Source organism: Papaver somniferum, unplaced genomic scaffold (assembly GCF_003573695.1).
Source record: "Papaver somniferum cultivar HN1 unplaced genomic scaffold, ASM357369v1 unplaced-scaffold_99, whole genome shotgun sequence".
Classification (NCBI taxonomy): Eukaryota; Viridiplantae; Streptophyta; class Magnoliopsida; order Ranunculales; family Papaveraceae; genus Papaver; species Papaver somniferum.
In genome coordinates, this window is record NW_020653081.1 from 2,572,230 (window position 1) to 2,598,543 (window position 26,314).

Sequence of the window (26,314 nt, forward strand, 5' to 3'; positions counted from 1 at the left end):
TTAACTAGAAAGGCATCAAATTGCTCCTAAAAGCTTCAGAGGAATTCATTGATGATGGGATCATTCACTTCTTAAGCATCTCCAGAGATGTCAGTTAACTCACTTAATTGTGCCTTTAAATCTCATAACACATTCTTCCACTGCTTATACTTTTGTTCGTAGTAGGTTACCTCCTTTAGGGTGTGATTGATCCGAAATTCATAGCATTCCTTTGAGTTACGATATCTTCCACAGTAGATATGAAGTTACCGTCATTCTGAAAATTTAACAACATATATGAAAAAGAAGAGGCTTATTGTAAAGACCATCAAGCTCGTCAACGCTATTAGACTAGTCAAGAGACGTATTAGCCGATAATAACTCGATTAATTTAACACAAACATTAATTAATAGGAATTAGTTTAACAACGATCTAGATACGAAACTAGTATCACTAGATAGATCTCGAAAAGTTATGCGGAATGGACTACTCGAACGCGTCACTCGGATACTGGACGAAGAAGATATTATCGGATGATTATGAAGGGTAAGAGAGTCTTTTTGCCTTTTAACCGACCTCACTCCCCTTAGCGTTTGGGTGGTTCCTTTATTATGGGAAGTTGGCCTTATCTTCACCAAAACCCGATCGAAAAATTCATTTTCTTCTTTATTTCTCTTTCTTCTTTTCTCTTCTACTTCTACTTCTACTTCTCTTCTGTTTTTCCTTCTCTGGCAAATTCGAGAGATTAAATGGAGGATTTGTGATCGTTGAGAGGTATAGAAGATCTTGGAGTAGTGGTAGTGATGATGTTGTTATCTGTTGTTGATTCATATTCGAAGAAGGTAATGAATTATGAGTTAGGGTTTCAGTTGAGGCTCAAAAAAGAATTACAAGATGAAGATGACAATTTAAGGGATTGAATTAAGTTGGGTTTGTTTCGAATTAGAATATAAGGTTGAAGAGTGATGAATTTGATATTAAGGTTCCTGAGAGATGGAACTGATTGAAGACTTATGAGATATAGAGGATGAAATTGAGTTATTAATAGTGAAAGAACGAAAGGGTTGTTGTGTAATTGAAGTTCTGAAGATGTTTTGATGAAGAATCACCGAGTTAGGGTTTGTAAGAAATAAATAGAAGCTTTAGAAGATGAAATTGATGTTTAAGAAAGGTGATTGAAGATGGGTTTGTGTTAATTGATCAGTTGTAGCTGTTACAGTGAATTAGGGTTCCTCTGTAAATCAAAGATGGTGAGGAAGGCCGTTGAGTATTTATAGTTTTGATATGATTGTTCAATTGAGACAAAGGAAGAAATAATTTGATCTCAGTTGCCTGAGCAACACTGGTTTTAGGTAATTGTCTTTTTAGTAATAATCAATTCAAGTTCTTTATTGAATTTATGAGTGTCTCAATGAATTCAGAATTGACATGGAATTGTTGGTGGTTGTGGATATGAGCTGTATGAAATGTTGCAGGGAGTGTGTGGTTTTGATTGTAGTGATAATCTGAGGTAGATGTTGAGTGAGGTGATGCTGTGATGGTGGTGTTTAACTGAATTGTGGAGGAGTAGTCTTAGTTGTTTTAAGATGATAGTGATATTACTTAGAAACTAGAATGGTTGATGTTGTAGTGATGGGATGTTCTGAGTTAAAATAGAATGAAGACAGTTTGAGCTGAAATGGATGTGAATTTGTTGATGAAACTGCAGGTGGTAGAAATATATAAAAAAGTGCAAGGCTTAGAAGTTGTTAATGGGAGTTATAGCTATAATGTGGTGGAGTGGAGTGTAGTTGGTAATACTGAGGTGGAATTAAGTAAAGAATATTATGCTATTGTTATGGGTTTGATGATTATAGTTAATTGGGAGGAATTGAAGATACAGATGAGTATTAGGATATCGCAACAGATTGGTTTAGTACTGGGGCTGGTGTTGGTGTTGTTGAACTGTGCAGTTTAAGTTGGAAGGGAAGAAAAAGAGTAAAACTGAATTGAGTCAAATTTTGTTGGTTTTGATGCTGGGATTGAGTTTTGGGAAATGGTGGTTTAAATGTATTAAATGTTGAGTGTTGCTTGTACTGGTAATGGCAGGTGATATTGGTGTTAATTGGTGAAGTTTCAATTTTGGTGTCTGAAAGAAGTTAAAGAGTTGATTGTTGCAGTTGGAACTGTGTTTGAGACTGTTGTATGAGTTTATTGTTGAGTATTTCTCAACTGAGACTAGTAGTAGTAGTTATGCTATTTTGGCAGTGGCCTTAGTGAAAGCCTGCAACCTGCAGATCGAGGTAGGCTGTGTTATCTTTGTAAATCAGTTTTGAGTTATAATTTGAATATATGTATTATGCAATAAGTAAATTGAAGTTGAATTTGAGTAGAGTTGTAGTTGTATGAGAAGAACCTTTAGCCTATCTGACTGAACTTATTCAGTCTGATTTAGTTTGGCTTAGCTGACTCAGTTAATCTGACTGAGTTGAATCGGGTTGACTCACTGAGTTCCATCTGTTGACCTGAGTTGACTCGTACGACGAAATCGTTGACCACTTGACCATTGACCCTGGACTTTGACTGTTGGTTGACCTTTGACCATTAGTTTGACTGTTAGAGACCGTTAGTTGACCCTAATGGACCAGGACTTGTGTAATGGGCTTGTTTAGAGGACTTGGGCTTAGGTATAGTTATCCTATTTTGATGTATTGGACCTTTATGGTTTGAATTAGTCTCTGGCTTCTTCTACAAAGTTGTAGATATTCATAAGGCTTAGCTAATGGATTTTAGATACAACCCAAATTCAATTAGTAAACCATATTTATGCTAAATATAGAGAATGAGATACCATAATGGGCTTAGAACCATTAGAAAGACTTGTATGATTCTTGTGTAAGCCATTTTGGTTAGATTCTTAGACTTCTTGTATGATTAACAGTTAATATTTATTAACAACGATCGATTCAAGGATGAACCAGTGGATCATGGATCTCGAGGTAGGCGAGGTGATGTGTTTTCAAAGTTGTAGTAGTATGATTCGTTCAAGACTTGTGAAAGCGGATTTTTAGATTTTTTTTAATAAATAAAATAGCAAACTAAATTAAAAAGATGTTGTGAAAATTATGGAGAGAATAGGATTAGGATTCCACCATTGGTTGATATTATATTTAATAAAATAATAATTATGCAACTCAACATTCAGATTGATTCTAATAGTATTGCCTAGACATGTAGATTTCCAAAAGAATAGATGTTAATCCAAGCATAGAATATCAAAACCCTAAAGCAAACATATTCTATCAAGAGAAAATACACCTAACTAATCAAAATCATATAAACAATTTTTAGTTCAATGCAAAAATCATAATAGAGTTGTTGTAATTAATTAATAAAAATATATCACTTTTACCGAAACAACGGCTTCCTCCATAGCCCAAGGATTGGGTTTAGCTCTGCATATTGGAAACACACTCAGAATAATTTTTCATTGCTCAAAAGTGTTTACAAGTGATGAAATGGGAGAAAATAATGATTAAACCGGGTTTGCTCTAAACGATCCCCAAACTCTCCATCCCTCACTGATACCCAAGACACTCTTATTTATACTGTGAAGCCAATCTTAGGTCGACAATCATCTCAATTACTCCAAAAGATCTTTGCAGTTAATGAAAGTATTTCACGGGAATATTTCCTCTCCATTTTCACACGTCTTCTGAGTTGTATGGTATATCCAAATCTTCTCATTTAATTGAGCCAAATAATGAAGAGAATATCTTCAATTAATTCCGTGAATAATTCCTTCCCTGTTTTCGAAAATATCCAAAAGTATACGATTTCCTTCCATTCAAGACACGTACAAAATCTTACTATCATGGTAAGAAGATAATCATGTCTTAAAGACACAAATATCCCCATAATATCATGACCAGAATCTCACACAGTTGAGATTTCTTTTCCCGCCAAATATTTCCCGTGAAGAAGAAGATGGGTGCCCCCTATCCGGTCCTGGGGTGCGAATAGCAGATGCCATGAGGGGTGTCTCTGATCAGCTGCTTGGGTGCAAATATCCTTTGGGTACCCCTTATCATTTGGGCGCCCCTTATCCACAAGTGAGAGTCTGAATAACACGTTCCTTCCGGTGCTTTAGACGACTTTTCGAGCCGATTTTTCCAAGAATGTTTATTTCCAAAAATACCTAAAAACACATAAAATACCATAATAAGTACAAAAATCGAGTCAGTACCAACAATACATGAAATTAAGGACAACGTAGACACAAAAATGTGTCTATCAAATACCCCCAAACTTATTATTTGCTAGTCCTCGAGCAAATCTAGAAAATAAAAATGACTACACTTAGCACGTGCAGCAAGCCGTTAAACCGCTAGGTGGCCCTAGTGGCGGAGTGTTGTCTCCGGAGGGTTTACCAGAGGTGTACCCACAAAACCTTTACTCCAGACCCTAGCTATCTACGCAGAACCTTGGAAGGCACTAAAGAATCTCCTTGGTTGGCATACAATCATTGACTATAGGAGGAAGTACCCTGATGCGAAATTCCAATTGTTGTACACGAGTTTGCACTCAGCATACTAAAATTCATATATAAGTGACAGAGCTCTACTCAGATAGTTTCTGTACATCATAACCGGAGTCAACCAATCACATGGAAAGATTAAGAAGATGGATAAAGAGATGGTTAAAAGTGAACGGTGTTTCCCATATCTGTCTGAAGGCCTCTGCCAAGGTGAACCTATCCTAATGGACTGAGATACCGGTCTGACTAATATCAACACATCTGGCATATACAAGGGGACCAGTGGTCGATAAACCTAACTCTAGGTCAACACAACTGGCATATACAAGGGCACCAGTGGTCGACTTTATTGAATTTATTCCGGTTGGTCTAATGGTCTGGTTTTTTTTTTTTTTTTTTTTTTTTTTTTTGGTATCTCAATCACTCTATTCCACCCTAGCAAAGGTAACAACTTGAATCGTGTGCCCCACCAAATCACTTAAAAAATAAAAACAGAAGGATTAGGATTCAACGAGATATGGCGAAACTACCATGTTTTTTTTAATTCTAACACCTGAGCTCTGTGCTTTTATGAATAGACTCTTTAGATGTTTCCATCTAATCAGATTGGTTCCTCAACTCCTACAACCAAGATGTTCCCATCCACTTAGATTGGTTAGTGCCAACCTTAATAAGCATAAATTTCTAGGCTCTGGAGTTTATTTGTTGCAGCTAAGAGCTAACAAAAAGTTTCTTCCCACCCCCAAACTTAAATCTAACATTGTCCTCAATGTTCTAAAGATGAAATTAAAAGCATGAACAATAAGAAACTGTTACCACTTGATGGATGGAAAAAGAAATAAGGAAGGATATTACCGTAAGCATGAGTACCTCCCAGGAAATGCTAAATTTAAAGTCTTTAGCTAGACATCAAATACCTCAAAAAGGATTGTCACCTTCCAAAGTCATATATCAATAGTCGAAACAATTGTGGGTCCATAAGACCAAATAGAGCTGACACCAGTATGAGACAACTGCACTGATTCAGAAAAATGAAAAGAAGGAGCACGTCCTCATCTAAGGTTTCTGTCAAGACAACTGGGTTTATCTGCGGCGCGTAATTGAACTTCATATGTGTGTCTCGATAAATAGATTCATCCGAAAAAGGGTCTCTAATACCTGGGTTACCTCCTGGACAGTATCAGGAGGATCGGGTTGCGGAGTCTGAAAAGACTCAAGTAATATCTCAGATGTACAAGGCTCGAGTCCCAAGTTAGGGACTCTAATTAGGGATACGATACAATCACAAGAACCATCACTACCCCCGAACTTAGGGTTCACAGACAAACCTCTAACTATTTCTTGAATTTCCGGATCTTCAGAGTCCTTAAAATACTCAAGAGATTCTTCTAGTTCTCTACCCCCAAACTTAGGGTCATCATATTCTCAGAAAAACCTAAAACTATTGCCTGAATTTCTGGGTCCATAGAATCTTTAAAATACTCAAGAGCTTCTTCTAAAGATTGATCACATATCTGATCTAAGAGAATGGTTTCCTCAAAATCATCTAAAGAATCTACCAGTAAAGTGTCAAGCCAATTATCCTGAACCAAATCCTGAACTAAAGTGCTAATCATATTCACTTCTTCTAAATCATCATTCTCAGAAGGTTGTCTAGTAACATTAAAGACATTTAGTTCAGTGGTCATATTACCAAAGGATATGTTCATAAGCCCAGTCCTACAGTTGATGACAGCGTTAGCTGTGGCTAAAAATGGGCGACCTAAAATCACTGGGATTTGACGACTTGGGTCCTGAACAGGCTGGGTGTCTAGAACAACGAAATCCACAGGATAAATAAACTTATCAACCTCAATCAGAACATCCTCTATGACACCACGAGGGACTTTGACAGACCTATCAGCTAATTGTAGTGTCATTTTAGTCGGTTTCAACTTACCAAGACCTAGCTGGGTGTATACATGATACGGGAGTAAGTTAACACTAGCTCCTAAGTCAAGTAAAGCTTTATCGACCATGTGATTACCAATCGCACAACATATGGTGGGGCATCCAGGATCCTTATACTTAGGGGGTGTTTGGTTCAGAAGAATGGAACTTACCTGACCAGCTAAAAAAGCTTTCTTATGGACATTAAGCTTACGCTTTCATGTACAAAGATCTTTAAGGAACTTGGCATAAGCAGGCATCTGCCTAATTGCTTCTAATAGCGGAATGTTGATGTTCACCTGCTTAAATGTTTCCATTATCTCGTTGAAAGTCGACTCCTTCTTTGTTGGGGCTAACAAATATGTATATGGGGGTCTAGGCACAAAGGTAGACCTATCAGGAATTTCTTGGGAATCCTTAGAGACTGTTTCAGTTTCCTCATCTACGGGCTCCTCTTGGGAAGTAGAAGGTGGAACTACAGTATGTCCACTAGGCATGGCTACCTTATTGTCTACCATTTTACCACTCTTAAGGGTTGTTATCGAGTTCACATGGTTTGATGATTTCTCACCAGCTAAAGATATTTGATGGACTCCCCTAGGGTTGGGTTGTGGTTGACTAGGAAACTTTCCTTTTTCTCTCAATGTCTCATTTATCTGACTAACCTGGATTTTCAACTCGGAAATAGCCTGAGAGTTAGCATGACCTATTCTCTTATTTTCTTCTAAACCTTGAGCAACAGATTGCTGAAACTGCACAGTGTTACGAGTTAACAAAGCAAGAGACTCTTCTAAACTCATAATCTTCTTATCCGAAGGGTTCTGAAACTGTACCGGAGCTGAAGGATTCTTAGTATATCCAAAACCTGGGGGAACCTGAGCATTACTAGACTGACCTTGATTCTGACCCTTGGACCAAGAAAGGTTTGGATGGTTTCTCCATCCAGGGTTATAGGTTTCTGAATATGGGTCAAACTTCTGTTGGTTATCAAACCTAGTGTTGTTATAAAGAGCATTGGCTTGCTCTTCAACAGCATGGCCTTCCCAAAAAGGCTCATTTCTTCCACTACTACCACTAGAATGACCTAATTCTAAGGCTTTTAACCTTTTGGCTATAGCTGCTATTTTGGCATCTGACTCATAAGATCCTTCTACCCTATTAAAATTTCCTCTACTTAGAAGAATTTTTTCTGGGGTTCCCTACTATTTTCCCATTGTTGGGTCTTATCGGCGATTTCATTCAAAAATGGCATCGCTTCATCAACAGTTTTATTCTCAAACCCACCTGTGCATAAGGACTCAACCATGGTTGTTGTTGAATAATCTAAACCCTCGTAGAGGATCTGAACTAACCTAACCTTCTCCAAACCATGATGAGGACATTGAGATATCAAGTCATTGAACCTTTCTAAGTACCTATATAAAGATTCTCCCTCTTGTTGGGAAAAAGTACATATTTGTGTCCTAATAGACGATGTTTTATGCCTTGGGAAAAACTTATGTATAAAGGTAAAAGTAAGTTGGTCATAGGTTTCAATTGACTCAGAGTCCAAAGTATACAACCAAGATTTGGCTTTATCTTTTAAGGAAAAGGGGAATAACCTATGTTTCAACGCATCATCACTTAGGTTTTTAATTTTCAGAGTACTACAAACTTCCTCAAATTCTATAACATGAAAATAGGGGTTCTCATTCTCCTTCCCTAAAAACATTGGGAGCATCTGTAAAGTCCCAGGTTTCAGTTCATAATTTGCCTCGGTTTCAGCTAACTTGATACAAGACGGACGAGAGGTCCTAGTTGGGTTTAGCAAAGCTTTCAAAGTTGCCATTTCTGGAACTACCAAAGGACTAGGAGTACTAGGGGTACTTTCCTCACAAAGAGACAGATTCTCAAAACTGAAGTTTCCAAAAACGGGGATCTCAAAAGAAGAGTCTTCGAGCTCCCCGACTTCACAAGAAGAACTACTAGGTTTTTCACTAATCAAACGACCTAGAGTGTTTCTTTTGCAAGACCGTTTAAAAACTTCGGACATACACTAGAAAAACAAAATCAAAAAGAAATGCCCTAAAAAGGAAGGGATGTTCTATGCAAACACAAACAAGGCTGACTCCACCACAACAAACCTACTGATTTCTAGCAAACAAAAAGCATGATGGCTCCACTTAGATTGTTTCTAGACCAGCTTCTAATCCTTCGAACGGGAATTCATTAAAATTTAAGCAAACCCCTCTGGAATCAATCCGAGTTAAAGTAAGTTGAATAGAGGCGAGGGAAGCTCGGTGGAGCTTTGATACCCAAGGCCTCACCGGTATTACAAGGCGGCGCAGTCACGCATTCAACTTACAGAAACCGTCAAGAACTTCGAAGTATGCTTAAAAGAGTAACCAATATTTTTCGAATGACTTTCCTGTTAAGCTCTTACCCTATCGGTCTCGTTCTAGTCAAAATTTTAGGCTTAGGTTCGCGTTTGGTGTCGTTTTCCTAAGGCGGGAAAGAAGAGAACGGTGATGAAATCCGAACCCTTATCTTGTATCGACAGTCCTTGCCCTTTACTAGGAAGTTAAAGCAGCTGTTTTCAAGTCCTCAACATATATGCATACGAAGGAAGACAGTAACTCACTGACAGGGGATTCGCGAGTGTTTCGACAAACTTACCTCCCATACCAGACGGGGGATGAACCTTTGTAGTCGACTCGAGCCACGAATCCTATGTCATGTACGAACCCGAGGGGCCGAGGTGATATCGTAATCACTGTCCTTCTCTGCAAACAGTTTATATTTAAACTACCCTTCCGTAGGGTTTAAAAATAATGTCCCAAAATTTAAATTCCAAAATCCAAAAATATAAAGTGCAAAAGAAAAAGAAAGTCTAAAAAAAATAAACATCTACAAAAATAAAAATGTCTCTTTTTTTTATAAAAAAAAATCTTCTTCTTTCGCTTCTTTCGCTTTGCCTTTTACTTCAGTCTTTAAGTATTCACCAAAAGCTTTGGCAAAATTTTCTTTCGCTCCAAATTCCAAAATCTGAAAGAAAAAGACAAAAACCCAAAAACGCAAAAAAGAACAAATAAAAAAAAATAGAAAAACTCTAGCCTAAAGACAAGTCCGCGTCGGCGGCGCCAAAAATTTGATGTGTTTTCAAAGTTGTGGTAGTAGTATGATTCATTCAAGAATTGTGAAAGCGGATTTTTAGATTTTTTTTAATAAATAAAAATAGCGAACTAAATTAAAAAGATGTTGTGAAAATTATGGAGAGAATAGGACTAGGATTCCACCATTGGTTGATATTAGTGATTTAATAAAACAATAATTATGCAACTCAACATTCAAATTGATTCTAATAGTATTGCCTAGACATGTAGATTTCCAAAAGAATAGATGTTAATCCAAGCATAGAATATCAAAACCCTAAAGCAAGCATATTCTATCAAGAGAAAATACACCTAACTAATCAAAATCATATAAACAATTTTTAGTTCAATGCAAAAATCATAATAAAGTTGTTGTAATTAATTAATAAAAATATATCACTTTTACCGAAACAACGGCTTCCTCCATAGCCCCAAGGATTGGGTTTAGCTCCGCATATTGGAAACACATTCAGAATAATTTTTCATTGCTCAAAAGTGTTTACAAGTGATGAAATGGGTGAAAATAATGATTAAACCGGGTTTGCTCTAAACGATCCCAAACTCTCCATCCCTCACTGATACCCAAGACACTCTTATTTATACTGTGAAGCCAATCTTAGGTCGACAATCATCTCAATTACTCCAAAAGATCTTTGCAGTTAATGAAAGTATTTCACGGGAATATTTCCTCTCCATTTTCACACGTCTTCTGAGTTGTATGGTATATCCAAATCTTCTCATTTAATTGAGCCAAATAATGAAGAGAATATCTTCAATTAATTCCGTGGATAATTCATTCCCTGTTTTCGAAAATATCCAAAAGTATACGATTTCCTTCCATTCAAGACACGTACAAAATCTTACTATCATGGTAAGAAGATAATCATGTCTTGAAGACACAAATATCCCCATAATATCATGACCAGAATCTCACACAGTTGAGATTTCTTTTCCCGCCAAATATCTTTCCCGTGAAGAAGAAGATGGGTGTCCCCTATCCGGTCCTGGGGTGCAAATAACAGATGCCATGAGGGGTGTCTCTGATCAGCTGCTTGGGTGAAAATATCCTTTGGGTACCCCTTATCATTTGGGCGCCCCTTATCCACAAGTGAGAGTCTGAATAACACGTTCCTTCCGGCGCTTTAGACGACTTTTCGAGCCGATTTTTCCAAGAATGTTTATTTCCAAAAATAGCTAAAAACACATAAAATACCGTAATAAGTAAAAAAATTGAGTACCAACAATACATGAAATTAAGGACAACGTAGACACAAAAATGTGTCTATCACGAGGCTTGTCATCAAAAGAGGTGGGAATCGATAACGAACTCTCTTGTATTCATTATTATTTTACAAATCAATATTGGTGTTGTGAAATTCATGCACGCCCTTGTGTGCTTGGTGTGGTATGAGATGTGTGCCGACACAATATCAGTATTCTATGGCTAGGGCGATACACCGCAATATTACACGGCTAGGGCGATACACCGCAATATTATTCTTCATTTATATATATTCAGTATTCTATGGCTAGAGTGATACACTGCAGTATTACCTATTCGGTGTGGAATTGGCATCAATATTATTCTTCCCTTATGTGCGGCAACACACATCTCATACATGGATGTTTACTGTTATTTATGGATGTCTTTGAAGAAGTTTATACATTGTGTTTTGTTGTCTTTCCGTGTATTCGGCTTTCGATAAAACCTGCATTGTCTTCGAACCATATTAATGTTTACTTGAAAGCTAGTTGTTATTCCTACGGGGCACCCCTTTTAGGGATGATGTGCTCACCCATTCCCACTTTTAGTTTCATAGGCAGATCAGAGTTGCGCAGCGGAAGCTTTGTGGCGTTGAGTCTTCTGTTATGCTTATTATGTTGTATATTTTATTTGCAAACCAAATGAATATTGTATATGTATCATTTGAAAGGAGTTCTTGTATACATACTTCTGAGCGGGGCTAGTTTCTGGGTTAAGTTTTGTAGTAGATTTTATTAATTGAATGTTTAAGTAAATAATTTAGATTCTTAGTGCCTCTTTATTTAGTTAATTTCTTGGATTAGTCAGCTGCTAGCTTAGGGGGCGCTACACTTATGCATCTCTTGTTGGTTTCTTCTTCTTGATTCTTGATGATCTGATTCCTTCACAAAGAAAAAAATTGACAACTTACACGTCATCTCTCTTTGTAACATCTCTAGTTATTGGATCCATAATTCTATATACTTTTTTACAATGAGTTAGATATACGTACAGAGGAGGATCATTAAGAAAGGAATTTCATATAATAAAGGAAACTGGTCTTTTCGAGACATCCCATGCGCTTAGTGTTATTATGCAATTTCTACTCTTTTATGAGAGGCTCTTTAGAGACTCGACTGAAAGGAGAGGCATGGATTGAAATATTAACCGATCACGAGGAAGCTATAATTGAATCCAGCTTTGCTTAATGCTTTAATCAATAAGTCAGATACCTCCCCATTATCATAGGATTTCGTGAACCAGTACGACAGGAGTAGGTGTATGCCGGGCCATTCGTGAACCTTTTTAGAACATCATAAATATAAACTTTTTACATTCTTTTCATAGATGTATATCCATGACAAGAAGTAAATTCTTGGAAACCTTTTTAAGTTTAAACATCAACTTTGTGAATTACAAAATCTAATAACATAAAATCCATCTTAGCTTATTAGGTAGAAGTTCCCATGAATCATGTTCTCGTCTCTTACTTAGGAGTCAGATAGACAGGGAGAGGTTTACATAATAGTATAAAATAGGTTAATACCTATGTCAAGTTATTACATTTTGGATCACTGTTAATGATGTGGTAACACATATTCAAATTTGACTAAATTAAAGGTGCGAAGAAGACAGTGATGATTGTACTAATTATAGAAAGTCAAAATACACATAGCCGGTTACGTGTCCAGTGTTAAAGTAGTTTAATTTATTGGAGCAATGCTAAACAGATAAAGATAAACATCAATTGTCTTCCTTTTTTAAGAAGAATTATGTTCAAGATAAGATTGGACTCCATGATGACAAATATAAAACAAATTACTCATAAAAGATTGTAACAGAGATATTTGAGCATCTTTGACATCAGAAAACATGGTTTTCATGAGTAGGAGAATACGCTCGGGATTACAAGTATCCTCCCCCTAGCTCTCACTCGTAAATCTTCCAACCTCTTTTTTCAAATCGTCATCCATATATTTATAGAATCCCAGTTGGGTCCCTCCAGTCAATCTCGCTAAAGAACGTGCAGCTTTGCAGGTCTCGAGAGGCATTGATAGCGCTTTGCTCGGTCTCGTTTGATTCGTCAGGTATCCACTCCGTATTCGGTTCTGTCAGGAGGTCGCATTAAATGCTGAATGGACTGCCACAATATGCATCCAACGACTTTCTTCATGTTCAGTCAAATCCATTGATGGGTGGCTTTATCTGGACCGCTTGTTTGAATTTACCTCGAGATTGAGTAAAGTAAATCTTCTCATGATTCAGTGCACCTCAGGTGTATAGAACTTCGTGGTGCCCGTCTCACGATCGTGCCACGTGTACGATGACTATTTTGGATTGAGCTTCTCACCTATAAAAATAGCGCTACCCATGCGCAATAAATTAAGTTGTTGCTGATGGGCTGACGAATAAGAGTTGTTGCTGGTGGGTGACGAAGGAAGAAAAAGAAGCCTAGCATGAGAGAAAAGAGCCTGTCAAGCTAGCCGAGGAGACTTGCAATGAACCAATTTAAGGGTATCACATTATTTCTGCACTTAATCATGATCATAGAGAAAATCTGAACACGATTAGAGTGAGATAAATGCTACACCCTAATGAAAAAGGACATGGCAAGTCATCCTTGGCTAATAAACAAAGACTCTTCTCTTCATGTAAGACCTCTCTTCTTATTCTTCATACTACTCCTCTCTCAGTCGCTCCTTATCTATAGCTTCTTGCATTTGAGATGTCAACTATGAGTTGAAAACCACATCTATTTACAGGGTCGTCAATCTAAATAAGTCTCCATTAATTTGGATTATTTCGAATTTATTTTCATTTATCAACCATGCATTGACATTTTTTTGGGCACCTTTATAAGAATATGTTCTTATTGCCATGTGAAGGCACACTGGGCCGAACAAATATAAGAATATGTCATCTTCCCATAATCCCATCCTACTATCAATGTTTCTAGTAAGTAAGTTCACGAGACAAGATGGACCAGAGGTGGGAAAAAGCACATTCTTACAGCATTGACTAGTGCTATTTAACACTTATAACAAACCGAGCTCTCTCATTGAGAGAAGGGTATCATGTGGGATTTGACTTCGGCATACATTATGAATATATATGTATATCTTTAAATTTAAGATGACGCCCAAATCATATGAATTTATTAGGGTGTTTGGATGTTAGGAATTGAAAATAAAAACGATTTGCTCCACAAAATGGTTAAATGTTTTATATTTAAAAGTCATTTGAGGTTGTGTTAACTTTCGTTTTATTTTGCCGGGACAATTAACAATTTTATTTATTTATTTTTGAAATTTAGAAATCCACGGTTGTTTTTTAACTATTAGACGGTGCCTAAAATAGTCCAACATCGCTAATAACGGTTACTAATTTGATTGAGGGTGTACACACCCTTCGGTTCCTGTTGCATGGAGGAAATCCTTAGCGGGATGCTCAATGAGTCTATCCTGTTTAAATGCACCTGCCCCCTGTAAGCAAGAGAGTGCGAGTTCGTGACCTTCCTGTTTGGTAATTGAATGCCCCTCTTGCGAATCCCTAACATGGATAAAGTTATTTTGTACAATTGCATCCGAGATACATAGATAAGGTTAAGGGTGCACAGGAACCGAGCCGGACCGACGGACCGAACCGGAACCGATGGAACCGTACCTGATTTTGGACCGAACCGAGGTACAAGGTACAAGTACCGGTCCCAAAAATAGAAACCGAGCTCTGGGGGTACAGGTACACGGTCCAACACATGAACCGTCTCGTACCGGACCGAAGTCCCGAATAATTCTGACCGTTAGATTTAGGGGATAAGTGATCTGTCTCAGCCATTGGATTAATAGGGGGTATATAAGCTCACATTATTAGATTAGGGTTTCAGTTCCCTTAGTTTTTTCTCGCCTCTTCTCAGTACTTCTCTCTGAGAAGGAGAAGAAATTCTCCCCTTCTTCTGATCTTCATCTTCTCTGTTAACCTTCAATCAAACGATTAAAAGTTCAAACCGTATTACTTCGTCTGTCTCTTCGTTTTTAATTTCGGTGTGAAGAAAATTAGAAGAACAATTCGGTGGTAAGTAATTTTTAATTTTTTGATTTTAATTTTTGTATGCATGTCTGTGAATCTGTGATTGAGATTAACGGATTTTTTTTTTCTCTAGCGAGTAGCGGCTTAAAGGATTTTCTTCATCTCCCACCAAACCTTCATAGCGAGTAGCGGCTTAAAGGATTCACTGCAATCACCGTAAGATCTTTTTCTTCTTCATATGGATGTTGTTTCTTTTACACTTCTGAAACTAAATCTAGGCTTTTAGTGTTCTGTCACATTTTTGGATGATTTTTTTTGCTTTTAGATCTTTGATTCATGAGCAGTAGTTTAGCCGTGAAGATGGAAATGCTATTCTAAAGCTAGGGTTACCTAAAAATTTCTGTAATAGACTAATAGTTGTTTTTTTGTTTTGTGAATGCTGATAAAATGTTAACATGGGTGTTGAATTTGACTCTGAGTATTTAGTTTACCATTCTTTTGATTGAGTTAGTTTAAAGGCTATTGATGAATGTTTTTGAACAGTTATTATGAATCATACTTGAAATAGAAAGTTAAATTGTTCACTTCCAGAGGTATTTGTATGGATTTTCACAAGTAATTAGATAACCAGTTCACAAAACCTTGTGTAGCCCAGTTTCCTCAAACATCTTGCTTTTTGATCTTTCAATTGGAACTATCATGAATTTATAAGCAATGAGTTGCCAAAATTTTTAGTCAATTTCTTTAACATTTTGATCAAATCAACTCTTCTCAAGTATATATAAACACATAATATACATGTAATGATCAAGTATACAACTACCATTGAGGATCCAACAACTGTATCTGTGGCAGTGGTAGGTGTAGCAGTTGTAGGTGTAGGAGTTGTAGTATCTGAAAACGAGTCTTAAGTCCTTGTAGAAGCTCTTTATCTACAAGGACAGTTGAGGCATTGCTTTGCACACAAAGATGGCTAAGGAAGCCAATACAACTTGATCTTCTATCTGATTACATACCAGATGATGATGTTGAAATTGAAGAAGGTAACATATTACATTATTACTTGTGTTTGGCAGTAATAGATATAGTCTAATGGTTACTAACTGCTATTATTATTTTTTTGCAGCGTTACTTGGTCCTATCAACAATGATGACACCACAAGTGCTGCTGACATGGATTAGAAGATCAATATTCAAGGCTACTGCAGCACTGCTAGACTGCTAGTTGTTCTTTTATCAGATTTTCTCATTTTCAAGACTTAGTGTGTGTCTGTGACTACTGCTACTTCTTTTTTAAGATTTTCAAGACATTGTTTGTTTGGTTTGCTATTAATATTGCTACTTATTAGTTGTTGCTTTGAGATATTGAAAAATAGGTAAAAAAACAGGTAAAAAAGTAAAAAACAGGGCAGTAGATTTCTGTTTTTTTTTCCCTGAAATGGAACCGGAACCGGTACCGGCCGGTCCCGAATGGAACCGGAACCGAGGTACTCGGTACCGGGAGCGGTCCATTTTTTTGGTACCGAAGGATGTAAGGTACAGGTACTCGGTCTCGGCAAGAACCGAGCCGAACCGTACCGTGTGCACCCTTAGATAAGGTATGTAAGTGATATCCGTGACAGGGACAAGTATAGCTTAAGATGCCATAATCCTCCAATAAAGTTGTCAACGGTTTTCTGAATTAAGCAAGCTGATCACTTCTGAACCTAAATTTTTAAAAAAAAATTAAATAAAGCCAGTTTATCCATCTTTAGATCTTCATCCTTCTAACTTTATTGACCTATGCATATAGTCGTACCATAAGCAGATGGTGCATGGAATCAAATTAAAGCTTTAGCTTTCTTTACGGATACTTTCTGTGCGTTCTATGAGAAAGAGAATAATTTCCGAATCTTATGGGCTATGGCTGTTTCTTTTCAAATATTCTTTTTTCTTATGTGCTTATTCTGGTAATTCCGTGGTCTAAATCATTTTGGCATTCGTTCTATTTCGGGCATTTATAACATTCTTTGAGAAGCTTAAAAAAGAACTTATCACATGCATAATTTCCATTGACTCATAATGAGTCGTTATAAACCACAACTCTTCAGACAACATCTGTTTGGAAAATTGTAGAGTGTGGCGGTATGCATGAGCATGAAGCAGTGTTTTGACAGTAACAGTGGCAGACTTGATGAGCATCTGTATTCCTGCATTGTCCACCAGCCCTACTGTATGCGAGGCACATACTTTAGCACTTCTCCTTGTCAATTTGGCTACTCGCATTGCAACTACCGATATTGTGATCTTTACAGCAAACATCATATTGAGCATTTTGTTGGCATTGTTGCCACGATTCTCCTGCTAATATCTGCATACATTGACATGTACTTTTAAGGACGCTAAGAAATTGATCCAACGACGTGGTTGAATTTCTAGGCATGCTTTAAGCTCTAACCTCTCTCCTCCTCCTTTCTATCTCAACGGCTCTTTTTCTTCCTATCTTCCATCAAACTTTCAACAAAACTTCCCCCGAATCTTCTATGACTAGCGAGTAGTCTTCTACTTGTGTTGAATCCCAAGCTAGAAGGGATTTGTAATGGGAGGAATATGATAAGTACTTAAATGAAGACCCAGAACGATCATTTGTTTTCTTCTTTTTTTCCAATATGTTATGGCAAAATTGGTTAAATAGACCAAAATCAACAATTCTTGGGTGAAAATGACATTTTCAAATAGTTTTTCTTATTTTTAATTTACATTAGGATGCATCCAGTTTCATCCTTACTATTCTTTAAGTTTAAGTCAGGATGAATCCAGTTTCATCCTTGCTATTTTTTTAGTGTCTATTTCACCCATACTAATTTTTACTCGTCTATTTGAACCATGTTTTAAAAATATTTGGACAAATGACCCATTTTCCGATCTTTTATTCTTTGATTAATCTTTACAAAAATGTCTTCCCAACTATCCTTATTCGGATTTTGGCTGAATCAAAAAACTTAAGTTCACTAACCACATATGCATCCTTATGTTTAATTCTTTAGTCCATAACTTAGTTTAATCAATAGGACTCTCGGATAATCTTGCTGGGAGTTTTGGAAAATAGAACTACTGATTCTGTATTTAGATAATTTAACTTTCTTAATTAGCTTAAACTAAGGAAATTGCTTTACAATATAGGATTGAGATTAGACATAGAAGATAATACAGATTACATTATAAGATTTCGGTAAAGATAGATTCTCAGATTTCATACATCTGAAATCTTATAGATGGGATTTAAACACCCCGGTACTCAATCCCCTCTTCTGCATTCCTTTGCTCAATTTCCTCATAGTGCCACTTACCCCTCTTTCTTAGATACCTTTTCTCCGTTCTTTGAACATAATTATAGTCAGTATGAAATGGCATCTCCTCGAGATAAATCTTAGCATCAAGAGATAACCCTTTCTCAATCTTAAACTGAATCATTCTTTTAGCACAAGGACATAGTTTTTCCTTCTCTTCTCTTCTTAGATTGCAATAGGATAAATATTGAGCCTGGTTAGGATGTAAAAAAACTTCATTAGAGCAATTTGGACATCTATAGTATTGGATGCATTGTAGATGATTATCTCTACATCGCATGACCCTTGTTGATGAAATCAATACATCTTTACGAATTTTTTTTGTGATCACAAACCATTGAGACTCTACTTACTCTGCATAGGAATCTTCAGATCTTTTCTTTATCCCCGAAATCTCTTTGTAATCCTCATTTACAGATGAACAAAAGGGATATTAAAGGCGATTAGATATCTCCATTCAACCGCATCTCTTTCTCTTCCTACTTCTTCTCTCTTATATTTCAACTTCTCTATCTTTGACCTTGCAATTATGAAACCTCATTAACGCATCTGTAATTGATTAGAGACAATCCTTACCGCCTTGTCTTTAGATCTTCTCTGCCTAGAATCAGAAAGCATTGCAACCTACGTTTAGCCTTATTTCTCTTAGTGGGATTAGTCAAATTCTGTGGACAGTCAGTCTCAAACACAGTTTGTGAACTATATCAACTTCGGTACTCTTGATAGGTAATTTTCGCTTGATTTACTGAAGAAATGGTATTCTATGTGACATCTTGCAAAACTTAGCTAAACCCCAAAACAAGTAGCTTTCAACTACTTTGTGGATTAGGAGAAGTTAATCTATACGAAGGAGATAGGTTTTAAGAATTTAAGTTAAATTCTAGTCAGTATACACAAATGGAATTTTAGCCATTAAGACCGGTTATTTAGAAGTAGCCTATACATTTTTTAGTTTTTTGTCCAATTTTGATCTTTATCCTTAAAGATCTACTTGATTTAAAGCGTTGTGATTGTCTTATTCTGTTAAAATAGGAATTAAGCTAAAAACTAAAAATAACAGAAAGGTGATTAAACATAACTAAAGAGTCCTTAATTAAGCCTTCCTTCAACATTTAAATTAAGCAGTCATACTTCTACATCCAAAAGAAACACAATAGCTTCTAAAATAGAAACATAACATATTTATAACTAGTTATCCCCATCTTATTCTTCACCTTGCTGAATAGCTCAGTATGCTATTTATCTTCTTGCTTCTGCCTGCTCTGCAGCTTCAAAATTTCCCTTTCCCGTGTTCCAATTACACCGTGCCTCCATCCTTCGAACATAGTCATAATCAAACCCTGGAGGCATTTCACAATACAATATCGTGACATCAGTTGGAAGACCATGCTCAATATTAAACTGAACCTCTGCCTTGGTCTGATCATCCAGCTTCTCTTTCTCTTCTGGCTTCATGTTGCAATAGGCTAGATGTTTAACTTGCTCTGCATGTAGAAACCTATAAGTTCCACATAAATAACAAAAGTATATTGTACCCTATGAAGATGGTCTTCCCTGCATCGCATCGCTCTTGTAATGGAAACCTGTGCACCTTCAGGAATAATAGTATGATTGCATGCCATAGCTTCAATTTGCTGTTTCTCCTAAATTTATCCCTTTTGCAACTGAATCTTCTCTAAGCTCTCTGTTTATTTATACTAGTTATCGAATAAGTATCTCTTACTCCCAATAACGCTTGCGTGTAAAACTTTTTACTTCTCCCCTTTGTTTCTTTGTCTATTAGGAAATAATATATGAGAGTCTATATTTAGGAGATATGCACATTAAGTTGTGAGAGTTATATTAGGAAAGTGTCTATGTTTAGAGTTTGATCTTAGTTAGGAAAGTACCTTGATTGGTCGTCAAGTTTGTGAACAATATAAATAGGCTGTTGAGCCATGAAAGTTGACACACCGAATTATTATCAATGTAGTCTTTGAAGCTTCCGCGTTTATGCTCTCCTCTCTCTTGCTCGATCCTTAACATGGTATCAGAGCAAGGTGAGAGGGAGAGAGGAAGAGAAGTTAGATGTTTTGGTATAGAGTTTTCAAGTCGTAAGAAAAAAAAAAAAAAAAAAAAAAAAAAAAAAAAAAAAATCTGATAATTGAGAAGAAGACGTATGATCTGTCGTAACCCTATTTTATACCCATCACTTGTTACTGTCGATCCGTGTTTGTGTGATTCCTAGCCAAGACGGATCATCGTGATGGTTGGATTTAGAAGTTGAGACAAACAAGGAAACGGAGCTGTTGGTTGAATTTGTGAAAGTTTGGGCAGTATTCTCAAGCAAGATATCTTGATTGTGTGATGCTGTTTTCGCTAAAAGAAACGTATACTGCTGTCGGTCATTGTGTCAGTGATAGAAGGTGGACTTGCAGCTGGTTTGTTGTGAGCTCGTGAGCCCGTATGAAGAATTGGATTAAGACATACTCTCGAAGTTGAGAAGCTAAGGATGACACGGGAGTCTTGGTAGAAGTTTAAAGTGTTCAGCGGCCAAGCAAGGATGATCAAAACATAGATACTCGGTTACTATTAGGGATCACAGGAGAATGGAGATAGGTTATGATGGAGTTGGAACTCGACATTGATGAATGGGTTTGCTGTCGATCACGGATCGGATGGTGGTGATCGGTATTGGTTGATATGGAGCGAGTTTGATGCCAAAATTAACACCGGCAAACTTGGTGGTTGCTGTTGAAATACCCATGAATAACGTCGTCCTTAAACCTAGAAGAAAGCAGATGGTTTCCGAGAATCTACTGATGAACGACGACGTTTGAAGACATTAGAAATACAGATGGTAAAAAAAAAAAAAAAAAAAATATCAAGGAAGAGCTGTTGCCATTGAATTATGAGAAGATTGAGCAGAGATTTCCCCACCGAGAAAATCAGGGAAGAATATGATGCGGTGGTTACTAATGTTGATTGAATTGGTGAAGTTTGGAGCAAGAAAATTAGATGATGCTCTAAAAAAAATAAAAAAAAATAAAAAAAATTACAGTACGTGATGTTTAGGGTTTGTGAGGAAGTGTTATTGAAAGTCAGTAACAGTACAGAATTGTTAGAGAAGAGATGTTACAAAGAAGAATCGTTACAGAAGCGTAACAGAAGCAGTGTGACAGTTCTGTCAGAGGTGTTACTGAAAGTCAGTAACAGTTACAGAATTATTAGAGAAGAGATGTTACAAAGAAGAATCGTTACAGAAGCGTAACAGAAGCAAGTGTGACAGTTCTGTCAGAGGTATTGTAGAAAGCTGTTAAACATGTTGGAAGAAGTGAAGTGTGGTTGAAGAGTTTGTGGTAGAAACTTGGAGATCCTACAAAGTGTGGCAGACTTTGTAAAGACGACAAGATTGTGAGAGAATCTTGAAGAACAAAGAAGTGTGAAGGTTTCACAAAAATAGCGTGACTGGAACAAGAAAAGAAGAAACAACATTCATGTTGTGAAGAAAGAAAAAAAAAAAGAGAGAAGAAAACAATCACCAAGAGGTGATGAGAAAAGAACACAATAATAGGCTGAAATCCTATGAGTTGTCGAAGAGGACCGAAATGTCCCTAAACTACGAAGAGGACCGTAATGTCCCTAAACTTCCGAAGAGGACCGAAACGTCCTTAAACTACGAAGGGGACCGTAATGTCCTAAAACTTCCGAAGGGGACCGAGATGTCCTAAAACTATGAAGATGGGACCGTAATGTCCTTAAACTACGAAGGGGACCGTAATGTCCTAAAACTACGAAGAGGATCGTAATGTCCTAAAACTACGAAGGGGACCGAAATCATCCTAAAACTATGAAGGGGACCGTAATGTCCTTAAACTACGAAGGGGACCGAAACGTCCTTAAACTACGAAGAGGACCGAAAGATGTCCTTAAAACTACGAAAATGGGACCGTAATGTCCTTAAACTTCCGAAAATGGGACCGTAATGTCCTTAAACTATGAAGGGGACCGAAACGTCCTTAAACTACGGTCTGAAGATTTATTTTTTCGCAAAAGCGTTGAAAAAAAAAAAGAAGAAGAAAGAAGAAAATCGAAGTTAAATTTCTTTTGTCCAAGATGGGTATTCGTGATCTACATGCTCCATCTTGAGGGAGGGTATTAGAAAATAATATATGAGAGTCTATATTTAGGAGATATGCACATTAGGTTGTGAGAGTTATATTAGGAAAGTGTCTATGTTTAGAGTTTGATCTTAGTTAGGAAAGTACCTTGAGTGGTCGTCAAGTTTGTGAACAATATAAATAGGCTGTTGAGCCATGAAAATTGACACACCGAATTATTATCAATGTAGTCTTTGAATCTTCCGCGTTTATGTTCTCCTCTCTCTTGCTCGATCCTTAACATTGTCAGCTATCAAGTCTTCTCATCTTTAATTCTCTTGAAGTCTGTAATTACTCTAAATCCCTTAGATTCTGCTGCATGCTCTGGAACATGATAACAATTGATAAACCTCCTCATAGAAATTAAGTTACCCAAAGTTTAGAATTCCGTATCCATCTCTTTACTTTGTATTGCTATGATCTTAAATCAAAGCTAGATGATTGACGTCTAAATGACTAATGATACCTATTTGACTCTGAAACACGTTAAGTTTAACATTGCTTCCTTATTTTACCCATCAGTTTAAAGGCATCAAAAGTAGTGAGAATTGAATGCATTATAGTAGGCCTTAATTAGGTAGTAGCCCTTAGCCATTAATCAATAATTTATCCATTTCTTTACAATTAGTAGGAAATACCATATGGTCCTAGGAATAATATACTCCCTCCGTCCCACTATTAAGTGACTTAGTTCAAGTTTGCACAATTTTTAAGGCAAGTAAGGGGAAAAGTATTTTTAAGCACTTTTTACAAGTATACCCCTATGGAGAATAAATAGTGAAATTTTGAAATGATTTATCTCTCAAACTACACCACGGATGTTTGCAAACTTTGTACCATGGAAAAACATTTTAAAACACCTACGTAACGAATATAAACATAACTATCAAATTATGTATATTTCTTATATTTCTTATAATTAATTAAAAGGATAATTTTAGAAATATCACCTTGTTTAGTGATATAGGTCACTTAATGGTGGGACAAAATCTAAAAGTAACTAGGTCACTTATTAGTGGGACGGAGGGAGTATTAGAGAGAGACTAGTCCAGTTGACTGAGTCAACTGTCTGTTTGGTCTTTTTTGGTAAAATATATTATAGTTTGGTCCTAAAAATTATGATTTGGTCTTAGGGTGACATCATGGATGATGTAATTTTCAAATGGTAGTGGCAGAAATACCATTTTAATGGGGACCGTATATATACTCATTATTAGGAGAGAAGAAAATAATTTTCAGATTTATTTTCTCTCACCTCCTTTTTTTTCTTTTCTATATCTACTTTTTATTCTTCTTTTTCTTCTTCTTCTTCTTCTTTCTTTCTTCTTTTTTCTTTTGCTACTGTTTACGATGGTGTATTAAGATGAAGATGATGATGAAACGGTGAAGATTTGTATGTTTTTTCTTTGTATTTGTTGTTGTTTGTTGTTGAAGATGGTGGAGATGATGAAGACGATTTTTTAATGAATTTTTATTGATTTTTTTGTCTCTGCTGCTGCTGATGATGAAGAAGAAGAAGATGACGATGATGAAGACGACGATGATTTTTCGTTTTTTAGTCATTTTTTCCTGCTGCTGCTTTGGAAGATGATGAAAAAGATGAAGATCTGTTATTGTTGCTGCTGTCAAAGAAGATGAAGATTGAAACGAAGATGATGAAGAAGATTTTAGATGTTGCTGCTGTTGTTGAATGACGAAGAATTTATTTCCGCTGCTGTTAAAGACGACGAAGATGATGCTGCTGCAGTTCATTCCATAAATGAAGTCTATTTTTTTTTAGGTTTTTATATGGAGTTCATTTCTGGAATGAACTCTATTTTTTTTATATTTGTATATGGAGTTCATTTCTGGAATGAACTCTGTTTTTTTAGGTTTTTATATGGAGTTCATTTCTGGAATGAAGTCTGTATTTTTAGGTTTTTATATGGAGTTCATTTCTGGAATGAAGTCTGATTTGTATAGGTTTTTATATGGAGTTCATTTCTGGAATGAAGTCTGATTTGTATAGGTTTTATATGGAGTTCATTTCTGGAATGAAGTCTGATTATAGGTTTTATATGGAGTTCATTTCTGAAATGAAGTCTGTTCTTTTAGGTTTTTATATGGAGTTCATTTCTGGAATGAAGTCTGATTTGTATAGGTTTTTATCAGGAGTTCATTTCTGGAATGAAGTCTGTTTTATAGTATATAATGAAGTGTACAGTTTTCATCAGGCATAATGAACTGCTACAAAAAAAATAAGTTGAAATTAACACGGAAGGATACTTTGGTCAATTTAATATTTTTAAATAATTATGGATCAAACAATAAAGGCGTTTTCCCAAAAGACCAAACAGACATGGACCCACCTAAAAAAGACCAAACGATATTTTTCCCTTACAATTATACCTCATTCTGGATAGGAATTAAGTACCTTTGCAGAACCAATTAATTTATACCTAACACTTGTAATTAACTATATGTCTCAACTTTTTGGTAGCATATTAGAGTTTTATATCACCTGCTATGGCTTATCCGCAGAATTATAAGCTTCAGAAATAATTATATTGCTAACGTTATTTTCTACTAGTGGCTGTCTCTTTTTATATTTTCTATTTGCATGAATCTTGTAGGAAGTATCGGTTTGTTTTTCACTGAAATTGATTTTAGTTGGAAATCATCTTTTGAACCCTTGATTTAAGAGTCATTAGACAACTTAGAATAATATTCTTGGTTAAAAAAAATATACAGAATAAAGTCTTATTTAGATTACTAGATAGTATGGATGATTTGGATATGACAGGCAGCCTTTCTAGTCTGCTCTAAAATAATGTAAGATATCTCTTCAGCTGTTTTTATTTATCTTCTGCTCCTTGGATGCTTTGTTTAGTCTATGATTTTAGGATGATGCACTCCCTGAAAACTTGTTAGTCAAAGGTTTATCTAATAGACCTTCCTGATCGTACCTTGTTGATCAGTTTTAAAATTTGAAATTCCAGCCATTGTCGATTTTTGATAGGAAAACGTTGAAGATAATACTTTTTCGATTTTAAAATCATTCACGGTGTTAGAGCATAGCTCGGTTGAACCCACCAATCGTTGGTATGTCAAGTTTGGTTGTCATATTTTAGTGAATCAAAACTCATTTAAAGATTCACTTGATTATTTACTAGAGTCAACTTAGTATAGGTTAGATAGAAAGTTACTACGATATGAGACATACAAGTATTACTTGAAGACTTGAAGAATGTGAAGAAGTAAAGAGCTACAACGACGACATCATCCTTCCTCTTGAGGTTAGTAATATTTTGACTTGAACTGTTTCATTCCTAACGTATCTTTCAAGTCCTTCATATTGAAAACATAACTGCGAAGCTGTGAATGGTTATACTCTAGTTAGACATAGTATTAAGGAATTATAATACGAAGTATAACGCCTATCTTTTGAACTTCTTATATAAGACATCGACATAATCATATGAATTTTATTGTGATTGTGTATGGGTATGGGTGAAGATTTCGTCCTAGGAAACAATGTTTTACATTCGTTTAAAGGAAGTACAATTCATAAACTTGTTTTATGAATCGAAAAGGAAATCGCTAGGCTTATTGGTATTGTTATTAATTGCAAATATTTGGATTACGAATATGTCTGTTTAGTATAACCGCTCATAACTTGTTTATGTATCTTGGTAAAACTATCCATAATGCCTGACTTTTGTATTGGTATGATTTTTATTAGTGAAACCGATATTAAGTAATCATCTGAGATGGTATGATCGATATATTGTAATTGGTATGAGCAACTCTAGAAATTGGGGAACCGATCCTAGTAAGAGGTGCAACCGAGCACAAGCATGTGTAATCGATCCTTGTAATAGGTACAACAAGTCTTAGTAATTGGTAACCGATCCTATGACTTGTGCACCCGATTACAAGTTAAATACCATAATTATGTGGTAACCAATCCTAGTACCTAAGTCAACCAATTTTTGGAAATCTAGTGTGACCGATCCTAGTACCCACGTGGAGGTAGAACCGA